Here is a 10036-nt window from a genome sequence, read left to right on the forward strand (position 1 = left end):
TACTATAGAGAACGTGTCTCAGTAATCACGTAACTTCGACACAGTGCATCTATAATATATTTGATTGATTGCTGCTGGCCAGAGATGGTGAAATTACACAGAAACATTCATCAGATCTGTGAGCGACAATCCAGCGGAACATTTGAAATTGGCAGTGTGTGGACTTAAATACCAAATGCTCAGGGAGAACATTTTACTCAAAGTACTGCGGCAGACCCTTTCTGTAACATAGCAACGTTACATTTCCTGTTGTTGGCGTTTGACTTGAGGTTGATTTTTTTTTTTTTCCTTTTTTCTTAAAGAAGTGCTTCTCTGGTTAGTGTATAATACGGTTCATCATCGCATGTTCACTTATCACTTAAACATTTCACCGCATCTCAGAAATGTCTAAATCAGCGGTTCAAAACGGTTCAGTGCACTCGCATTATGCTACCAACAGGGTCCAAATCATACAAAAACAAGCAATGAGCTATAAGCTCACCCCTTTTTAGTGTAATTTTCACACACGTTGTGTGAATCTATGTGCCAAATACCTCTTGTACAATTAGCTCCACTAGCAGACTCTGCCCATGAGCCAGGAGTGCGTAGTGTGTTACTAATACGGGTTTTGACAGGGTTAGCCACTGCTGTGGAGTTCCCTCTGAACAAGCTTTGATACGCAGAAGACTGTTGTAATTCTGTTCTTTTCAGTCTACTTGATCCATATCGTGGTGTCCTAGTTAATGCTAATTACAACAATACCCATTTGCACCATTAAAAAAACAACAACAACACTGTACTGATATTTTTTTTGTCAGTGTAGTTAGTTTTAGGTATTAAAAGCAATACAGGCTGTAAAGTAGAAAACTTTGGACAAATTTATTTTTTCAATCAAAAGTACTGAACCATCTGGATTTGTGGTATTGACATGTCAATGTACAGATAAATATTCTCACTTGTAAAAGATCCAGTTGCGTATCAACAGTCTCCATATTGTGTGTTGTATTTTGTGTGTGAAACAGTGTCTTGAGCTCTTTCTACCCTCTTTGTTAATTCTGTAAAAAGCAATATATGTGTGTGTGTGTAAGTCAAACCCCAGACAAGGCTTTAATAAAGTAGATAAGGAGCAGCAGGGTCAGCTGGTGAAGTAAATGGTATATGGATATCTTAGTTTTCCCAGGTTTTACATACTTTTCGTAGCAAGTTTGAACTCATCCATCAGGCTGGACAAGCATGACACAGTGCACACCATTATCTTATTAAAATCCTTCACACCTACATTATGCAAATCTGCCACTGACGGGCCTATGCAGTCACAAATACCGCAGAACGAGTTTACACTGTACCATCGTAATAACTCCGTCATTCTTTCTTAGTGAGGGCGCTTAGACTGCCAGAAGCCATTTTAATACAATTCAGTTCATGTTCTAATACGTGGAATTAATGTGTGATGTCATGCTTGTGACGCCATTTTGATTTGAAGGTGAAAGTGTTATTAAGATGTATAGATTACCAATCATTTTCTTTGCATTTTTTTTTCTAAATGTGACCTTTTATCCCGAAAGCACAGCTAATAAAGTGAGATATGTTTTAGAATATAGAGCAAAAGACAAAAAAAGAACACAGTCAAAAAAAAAACCTTTAGCCATAATCGAATGTCAAGCAATAATATATATATATATATATATATATATATATATATATATATATATATATATATATATATATGGATTATTATTATTATTATTATTATTATTATTATTATTAATCTTTGTGCATAGGCTTTGGACACCTGCATGTAAATACACGTCTTATTTATCACATTTTGTTTGTTTTGGTTTGGTTTTTTTCTCTGATTTTTTTTTTGTTTGTTTGTTTGTTTGTATATTTGACTAGTTCTGTTCCCAGGTGGAGAACTAAGAACTTCATATGGCCTGTAAACTGTACAGCTTGATTTCCCTCTCTTTCTCTCTCCCCCTCAGCTTTCTGCTTTTAATTCACTATATTTAATGTTATTATTGATCACGTGTATAAAAAGTAACTTTGTAACATCTGTCTGTATAGGTAAAAAAAAAAGAAAAAGAAAGAAAATACTGCTATTAAGACCTACTCAGTGCAAATATTTATCTGTTTATTGGATACATCATGCTGTACAGTATCTCTGTTTTTAGTATACTTCTCTCTTTTAGAGTTAGTTTGGTAGCGGTAGGGCGTGCTGACATTTAATTTTGTGTTAAACTGACGTGTGGTGCTAGGTAAGTTACTTTCGTGAACAAAAAAAAAAACCTCTTGATGATGATTCGTAGACAAGGCCACTCGATTAGTTCATTCATTTCACTAAGTATTGATGCATTCTTGATATTAGGACTCAATAAATGATAAGGATAATGATAAAGAATAATGATAGTGGTAAATTTACTTACTTGAAATCCCCAGCAAGTACCTGTATCAGTGTGCTAGTCTCGGGATTGCGCTCTTGTTTCCTTCTCACTTTAAGACTATAAGTAAAAGCGGTATCATCTAATTAAGATGCTATTATTAAACGTTGCATTTCTGATTTGTCACAGTTCTTTTTTTTTAAAATGTTTAAGCTAAAGAGAAGCAGTATTGTCTTGATCCTTTCGATTATGAGAACCACTGGCTAGACTTGTAGCTGTTCACTTTTGCAAAAGCAATGCCTACTGGTACTTTTCTCAGAAATCCTACGCTGGAAAAAGTCTTTAGATACACGCTACACAGATACAAGAGAGTGCATACAGGATGACAGAATTATTGGCAGCCTCATTTTGGTTCTCTCTATTTTTGTTTTTTTTGACTTGGCCTAGAAAACAGCTTCATACATGCGTATTTATTTTTTTTTCTGCACTATTGTGTACGACATCACTGTCAATAATTAAACTTGGCGCACACGCACTGTGGGTTAAGTGTTAAACGTGTAAGAGGTTGAAATTGTCAGTTGTAGGTTCATGTTTGCGAAAATATTTCATTTCCTCTGTAGCAAGTATGACAGCTATCCTTGCAATAATACACAATAAACACCACTGAGTGCCTCTCAGTGGTCCAGGATGCAGAAATGACGTAGTTTTCACTGTTCACTGTAGTCAAATGGTCATGTATTTGCACATGTAGGTGAATTCTGTCCAAATTCTATTCTTCTTGTCTCTTTTCATGTAACTGTTCTGTACATTTGTTTTATGATCATGTGAACATTTTCCATTGCTTGTAGTTTTCTGTACGTTTCATTTCTCAAACTCTTCTTGCAATGTTCCTTTCCTCTTTTACGTTTCTGTTGACAATAATGTAACCTTGTGGAATAATAGTTTTTAAAAAAAAATGCATTCTGAATGTTTTATTTTCAGAACCTGGTTTGTGCATTTGTAAAGGACAATAGACAATCTACTCTGTTTTCCCCCATTGACAATACTTCCAATTTCTGTTTCAATGACAAATGACTAATGCATTGTAATTTAATTATTCACATGTGTATGTAAGAACTGCATAATACACGTTTGGATTTCTTTCCTGTTGTGGGTTAAATGTGAGCTTGCAGGGGGACTGGGTTTTACTCCACACACAGGCAGCATATACACGGGGAGGGGAAAAATGCCAAGACAAGTTTGTGATTGTCACAAATTTTTACATCACACGTTTGCTACTGATCTAACCGTGGGGAGAGATGATCATGTACCTTTTTATCCAGCTCTTTTGAACTCTACTTAGGAGGTAGTATCTTCACAATAATAGTTTTGCTCCTTCTCTTCGTCTGATTCTTGAATATGAAAATTAAGTATTTTGATTCATTTTGTAAATACAGCTGTAAAGAAAAATAAGAAATTTAATGTTGTCTTTTAAATACTTTTCATTCTAATATGAATGTTGTTATATTGTACTTAGAAACTGTACCTTTAATATTACCTTTATTAAAAGTGCATTGGACACATCGATTTTAGATGTGCTTTATGTGCTGTTATCCCATAATAAAATTTACCGCTTGTAATTGGCTCTTATTTACTGTGTGACTTTTTTAAAGGTTATATTTACAGGAATTGTGAAACAAGTTTTGGGAAAAAAAAAAAAAGCATAGAGTGGCACAGCAGACAGCGTTGCTCCTCACTTCGAGCCTGAGCTCACATTACTCTCTGTGTAGGGTTTCTTCTGGGTTCCCCAGTTTCATCACACCTCCCAAAAACATGCTGGAGAATTGGCTATTTTAAATTGCCCCAAGTGTAAATGGACGTGTGTACATGGCACCCTTTGATGGACGGAGTATATTCTCATCTAGCACGCAGCACTCCTAGCAGGTGTGGAAAAAGTAAAACTAATATTTAACTACAGGTACTGAATCAAAAAGCTGCCTAAATTTAAAGTAGAAGCATGGAGCCAAAAATCTACTCGAGTAAAAGTATCATATACACTACCGTTCAAAAGTTTGGGGTCACTTTGAAATGTCCTTATTTTTGAAAGAAAAGCACTGTTCTTTTCAATGAAGATCACTTTAAACTAATCAGAAATGCACTCTATGCATTGCTAATGTGGTAAATGACTATTCTAGCTGCAAATGTGTGGTTTTTGGTGCAATATCTCCATAGGTGTATAGAGGCCCATTTCCAGCAACTATCACTCCAGTGTTCTAATGGTACAATGTGTTTGCTCATTGCCTCAGAAGGCTAATGGATGATTAGAAAACCCTTGTACAATCATGTTAGCACAGCTGAAAACAGTTGAGCTCTTTAGAGAAGCTATAAAACTGACCTTCCTTTGAGCAGATTGACTTTCTGGAGCATCACATTTGTGGGGTCGATTAAATGCTCAAAATGGCCAGAAAAATGTCTTGACTAGATTTTCTGTTCATTTTACAACTTATGGTGGGAAATAAAAGTGTGACTTTTCATGGAAAACACAAAATTGTCTGGGTGACCCCAAACTTTTGAACAGTAGTGTGTATACACACATACATACAGTACAGTGGCATGCAAAAGTTTGGGCACCCTGACTGAAAATGTCTGTTACTGTGAATAGTTAAGTGAGCAGAAGATGAACTGATCACCAAAAGGCATAAAGGTAAAGACGACACATTTCTTTTCAGTGTTTTCTGCAAGATTTGTGTATTATTTTTGTTTTGCACAATTGGAGAGTGAAAAAAGAAAAGGAGCACCATGCAAAAGTTTAGGCACCCCAATACATTTGAGTTCTCAGGTAACTTTTACCAAGGTTCCAGACCTTAATTAGCTTATTGAGCTGTGGCTTGTTCAAATTGTTCGTTAGGAAAGGTCAGATGATGCAGATTTCAAAGCTGTATAAATCCTCTGACTCCTCAAACTTGTCCCTAAAATCAACAGCCATGGGCTCCTCTAAGCAACTCCCTCGCATTCTGAATAATGAAGTAATTGATGCTCACAAAGCAGGAGAAGGCTACAAGAACGTAGCAAAGTGTTTTCAGGTAGCCGTTTCCTCAGATCGTAATGTTATTAAGAAATGGCAGTTAACAGAAATAGTGGAGATCAAGGTGAGGTCTGGAAGATGAAGAAAACTCTCTGAAAGAACTGCCCGTTGGATTGCTAGAAAGGCAAATAAAAACCCCTGTTTGACTGCAAAAGACCTTCAGAAAGATTTCGCAGACCCTGGAGTGGTGGTGCACTGTTCTACTATGCAGTGTTGTATAGTAACGAAGTAAAAATACTTCACTACTGTACTTAAGTACATTTTGGGAGATTTTGTACTTTACTTGAGTTTTCAAATTTTTGAGAACTTTCACTTTTACTTCACTATATTTTTTAACTTAATTGCATACTTTTACTCCGATACATTTTCAAAGAGCCGTTTAGTTACTCGTTACAAAAAAAGAAAGGGGAAAAAATGTGTTTTAACCCCACTCACTGCAACGAAGTCAGGACGTGCCTGGGCTTGTTCACCACTTGTGCATGACAACCAGTAGGCTACACCTGTTGGCTTCACGCATGCCCCTTTTCCACCAAAGCAGTTCCAGGGCTGGTTCGGGGCCAGTGCTTAGTTTGGAACCGGGTTTTCTGTTTCCACTGACAAAGAACTGGCTCTGGGGCCAGAAAAACCGGTTTCAGGCTAGCACCAACTCTCTGCTGGGCCAGAGGAAAGAACCGCTTACGTCGGGGGGGGGGGGGGGGGGGGGAGTTGTTAAGACCAACAACAATAACAAGACCGCGAAAGATCGCCATTTTTAAGCGGCGAGAAGCCGCAGCTGTACAAACGCGAAGTCATCCATTATTATTATTATTGTTGTTGTTGCTGCTGCTGCTGCTTCTTCCGTGTTGTTTTTGCTTCGATATTCGCGCCAAGGTTTAAGCAAACATAGCGACGTAACTGACGTATACAGCAACGTAATGACGTATACAGCGACGTAATGACGTGGCACCGCGAGCGATGGAAAAGCAAACTGGTTCTCAGCTGGCTCGCAAGTTGAACGAGTTGTGAACTAGCACCAGCACTGGCTCCGAACCAGCCCTGGAACTGATTTGGTGGAAAAGGGGTAGCAGTAAGCAGAAAGCTAGCTTCGCAATCAACAGCCCTGATGGAAGAGGAGACGGAGACAGCAGCTACTTCAGCTACAAATGAAGAGGAACCTGATGATGAGCACCCCTGGCCGTATTTGAACACAATGTTCTCTTACGTTGATGTGAAGGATTCGTCCTATCGAATGAAGTGCCTCTTATGCCTTCCAAAAAACGTGGAAATTCTATCTTATAGAAACTCCCCGTCCAATCTAAAGAAACACATCGAGGTTTTCTCAGGTTTTTCAGTTTTCTCCAAATTACTTTTTTCTTTTGATTATTATGACAGCAATTGGTCGTGTATGCACCTCCATAGTTTATAAAGTACAATAACAGTAGCAGCTTTTGTTATGTTTTTTTTTTCTTAATGGTGTGATGTATGCCTAATTTTCAGTACTTTCTCTTAGTTTAAAAAACAAAGGGAAAAAATGAGAAAAAAAGTGTCAAAACTGTGGTCTCCATCTTCAGATGCCAGATAGGCAGCTTCATTTTTCTCCCAATTTATTTTTTTCTTGTTTATAATGGTTGTGTGTGCACCTCTATTTTCAGCAGTGTAATTGCTTGTCATGAACCATTGGTGACAAATTACCTTCAGTTTACCAAAATATTAAAAATATTACAAATTCAGATTGCCTTTGCTTGTTTACTTTTACGTGTACTTTTAATTACATTACTTGAGTACATTTATTTTTGCATTACTTGTCATACTTAAGTGCAAGAAATGTCAGATACTTTAAGACTTTAACTCAAGTAACATTTCAGTCAGTGACTTTGACTTTTACCAAAGTCATTTTTTTGGAAGGGTACCAATACTTTTACTTGAGTGTGATTTCCCAGTACTTTATACAACACTGCTACTATGCAGCGACACCTGAACAAATATGACCTTCATGGAAGAGTCATCAGAAGAAAACCATTCCTGTGTCCTAGCCACAAAATTCAGCGTCTGAAGTTTGCAAATGAACATCTAAATAAGCCTGATGCATTTTGGAAACAAGTCCTGTGGACTGATGAAATCAAAATAGAACTTTTTGGCCACAATGTGCAAAGGTATGTTTGGAGAAAAAAGGGTGCCAAATTCCCGGAAAAGAACACCTCTCCAACTCTGAAGCATGGGTGTTGGTCAATCATGCTTTGGAGTTGTGTTGCAGCCAGTGGCACAGGGCACATTTCATTGGTCGAGGGAAGCATGGATTCGAATAAATACCAGCAAATTCTGGAAGCAAACATCACACCATCTGTAAAAAAGTTGAAGTTAAAAAGAGGATGGGTCCTACAATAAGACGATGATCCAAAACACACCTCAAAATCTACAATGGAATACCTCAAGAGGCCCAAGCTGAAGGTTTTGCCCTGGCCCTCACAGTCCCCTGACCTAAACATCATTGAACATCTGTGGATAGATCTCAAAAGAGCAGTGCATGCAAGACAGCCCAAGAAACTTGTAGAACTGGAAGCCTTTTGCAAGGACGAACGTGTGAAAATCCCCCAGGTAAGAACTGAAAGATTATTAGCTGGCTACAAAAAGTGTTTACAAGCTATGATACTTGCCAAAGGGGGTGCCCAAACTTTTGCTTTGAGCCCTTTTCCTTTTTTGTCATTTAGAAAATGTAAAAGATCTCATCTCATTATCTCTAGCCGCTTTATCCTGTTCTACAGGGTCGCAGGCAAGCTGGAGCCTATCCCAGCTGACTACGGGTGAAAGGCGGGGTACACCCTGGACAAGTCGCCAGGTCATCACAGGGCTGACACATAGACACAGACAACCATTCACACTCACATTCACACCTACGGTCAATTTAGAGTCACCAGTTAACCTAACCTGCATGTCTTTGGACTGTGGGGGAAACCGGAGCACCCGGAGGAAACCCACGCAGACACGGGGAGAACATGCAAACTCCGCACAGAAAGGCCCTCGCCGGCCACAGGGCTCGAACCTGGGCCTAGAAATTCATATATTTTTTCACCAGCCAGCCGGACTAGCTACCTTCCAAAGTAACTAGCCAAACAGAAAATCAACTCGCCAAAATTTGTTCATGTATAAAACAATAAATGAGAACAACACAGAGCACCATAATATAATATCAACAAATAATAATATATTGGAAAACTTGGCAACTTGGTGTATGAGTATTGAAACAAATATACTTACTATTATGACTATAGCACCCAAAATATGTCCAACATGCTTTCTGTATTTAACCATTTATGAGAGAGAAAGCATTAGGAGCTTCATATTGACTAGGAATCAACTTGAAAAAATTTAATTATTCCATAAAAATCGTATCGCAGCCAAGGCCTATCCTGCTCCCACGTTTGCTTACAAGTCCTTTGTCATTTCTCCTTCTCATATGCTTTATCGGCAGCCTTTTTCTCCTCTTCAGACCGAGGTCGCTTTGTCCCTGTCTCTGGCGGTTTCTGTATACCTTTCAGAAAATTCCACATCGCAACATAGCTTTGGCAGATGTAGATGTAAACAACAACAAAAATGTGTTTAAATGGGCAATAATGTGGCCACATCTATTGAATTTGATAATGTGATGTGGCAGCGGGGGCGTGGCCAAGCGTCGGTCTGTGAATGGAGGGCGGAGTCAGGGAAGGTAAGTGGTGGAATCATTGCACCTGATGGGGATTAACCTGTGTTTGTGTGTCTTCCCCAGTGACCGCGCCCTTTAAAAGGAGAGGAGAGCAGAGAAAGGGAGCTCTCTCTCCCCAAACAGAACACGGGTGTGCACGCGCGGCTGGGAAGTGATAAAAGGCTGAAAAGCTAGCAATAAATAGTTCATTGAGAACTCAGTTCTGGCCTGCCGTGCTTCTGTGCTCCACCCACCTGGTCCAATACTACATGTGATTACCGCGATATTCAACGAGATGCGTTATATGCATGCGCAGTAGTGAAAAAAACGACAGCCTAACTCATACACAATATGATTAGGACTTCTTCGGTATTTTCCGTCCTGCCGATAAACACATCGATTAACACAGACATGGCACACGCTTAATATGTGGTGGCTTTAGTTGACGGTGTGTCTGAATCTTCGCTTCATACATATTTAACCCCGCCGACAGTAGTCGGAGGGGTTATTATTTTCACCTGCGTCAGTCTGTGTGTGTGTGTGTATCTGTCTGTCTGTCTGTCTGTCTGTGTGTCTGCAAGATATCTCAAGAACCAATGGATTGATTTGGACCAAATTTTGTACATGTGTTGCCAATCACCCAGGAAGGAAACCATTAAATTTTGGAGGTCAAAGGTCAAGGTCATGGCAGAACTTCGAAATTTTCGCCCAATGTATTTTAATAGGGAAAAGGCGGGGTTTGCACTCGTTAGAGTGTCCCTGTCTAGTTTTTATTTTCAACTAGCCAGCCGGGCTGGCTAGTGACAGGAATTACCCACCAAATGACAAATTAAGTCGCCTCGGGTGACCGGACCACCGCGAATTTCGAGCCCTGCATAGGGCTCGAAATTCGCGGTGGTCCGGTCGCCCGAGGCGACTTAATTTGTCATTTGGCAGGTAATTCCTGTTACTAGCCAG

Source organism: Neoarius graeffei, chromosome 2 (assembly GCF_027579695.1).
Source record: "Neoarius graeffei isolate fNeoGra1 chromosome 2, fNeoGra1.pri, whole genome shotgun sequence".
NCBI lineage: Eukaryota > Metazoa > Chordata > Actinopteri > Siluriformes > Ariidae > Neoarius > Neoarius graeffei.